The sequence below is a fragment of the Vipera berus genome (assembly GCF_964194415.1).
Source record: "Vipera berus genome assembly, chromosome: 16".
NCBI classification, from domain to species: domain Eukaryota; kingdom Metazoa; phylum Chordata; class Lepidosauria; order Squamata; family Viperidae; genus Vipera; species Vipera berus.
Window position 1 is genome coordinate 9,502,466 of NC_138219.1, and position 1,683 is coordinate 9,504,148.

A 1,683-nucleotide genomic window follows, 5' to 3' on the forward strand; every position below is an offset into this window, starting at 1 on the left:
CGCCCCGCTCGCCCCGCCCCTCACGGCCAGAAGGAGAGAAAAGAATCCCGGCAGATCGCTCCGCGCTCGCCTCCCCACGAAGCGCGGGGATGGCCGCCGCCTAGCGGAGGGCTAGGAAAAGGGGAAGGCCACGCCTCTTTTCTCCACCCCCAGCCAATCGCCGTCCTCCCTGAGCCGCTCCCTCCCTCCCTCCCTCCCCGGCTGAGGGAACCGTCTCGCGCTGGCTTTTGTGTACCGCGCGCGCCCCCCTCTCCTCCCGCGCGCGCCGTTCCCTCAGCCCGCCGCTTCGCCCTCACGGAGGGTGGGGGGGCAGGAAGGAAAAAAAAAAAGACCGCGAGAGAGGAGCCCCCCCCTCCGCCCACCGGGGCGGTTCGAACCGGTTTCCAACGGTTTCCCCCCCCCTCCGTAGGGCCCCGCGCACGCGCGCTGCTCCCCTGCCTGCCTGCCTGCCGCGCGCGGGGCTCTTCCCCGCACCTCCCTCCTCTCCCGCTTTGCCCCCCGTCCCGCCGCCGCCCCCCGCGCCACGGGAAGGCGCCGACTCACCTTCCCCAGAACGGCCGCCGGTGGCCGCCTCGCCTCCCTGGCTGGGCTCCGAGGCTGGGCTCGTCCCCACGCTGAGAGGGACCCGCGCCCCCCGCCGGCTCCGGGGAGAAGGGCGACGCGACGGCGGCGCGGCTCGCATGAGCCTCCCCGCCCCCTCCCACGCGACTCCTCTTTTTTTTTTTTAAAGGGGTTGCGGGTTGATACACAGAAGCAGCAACAACACACACACACACACACACACAAAAAAAGGGGTCCTGGCCGGCGGAGGGATACGGCGCCGTCGTCATTTCCTTCGGACCGCCGAGCGGCGCGCGGATTGGTCGGCGCGCCGTGACGTCACCGGCGGAGGGGCTCGCCCCCGAGCGAGGCTGCCTGGTGGAAGTTCTGGGATTTGGAGGGAAAAGCTTGCCTCGTCCACCTTCTCCTCCCTCTTCCAGATGTGGAGCATCTCTCAGTAACGAATGAGCATGATTAGCCACTGAGACGCAGCCATTAGTCTCTCGGTGTAGCCCAGGGGTAGGCAACCTTGGCTCCTGGACTTCAACTCCCAGAATTCCTGAGACAGCCATGGCTGGCTCAGGGATTCTGGGAGTTGAAGTCCACGAGTCATAAGAGAGCCGAGGTTGCCTACCCCTGGTGTAGCCAATGTGCACTTAACAGACAAACGGTACTGAGAAATGGGCGGCCTGTCGCCAAAAATGGCAAACGGCCTTATTTGTCCCTGGAGCTGAACCACTGGAGCCCCACGATGTTTTTATGAACCGCTGAAGCTGCAGGTTTTTGATCTACTGCAGTTGATCGGCTGGAGGAAGGAGAAGGCTGTCCACCATTTTTAGTAATACGCAGTCAGCTAATAAGTACCAGTTCCAACTTACATATAAATTAGAGTTAAAGATAAGAGTTAGGAAGAGAACTCATTCTTAAAGGCAGGAACTGTGTAACTCCTTATGAAAAGGACACAATATTGCAAACTGCTTTTGAGAAAATAAATAGTACTAAAAAGTTACATAATGTACTGTTAAAAGTACACGAGCTTACTTTAGTCTGTTTAAAATTTAGTTTCAAAAGATCTATCGCATTTTAGTCTGTGGTCATCAGATTCCAGGAACGAAATACAGAGTCAGGACTGTACAAAGTGAA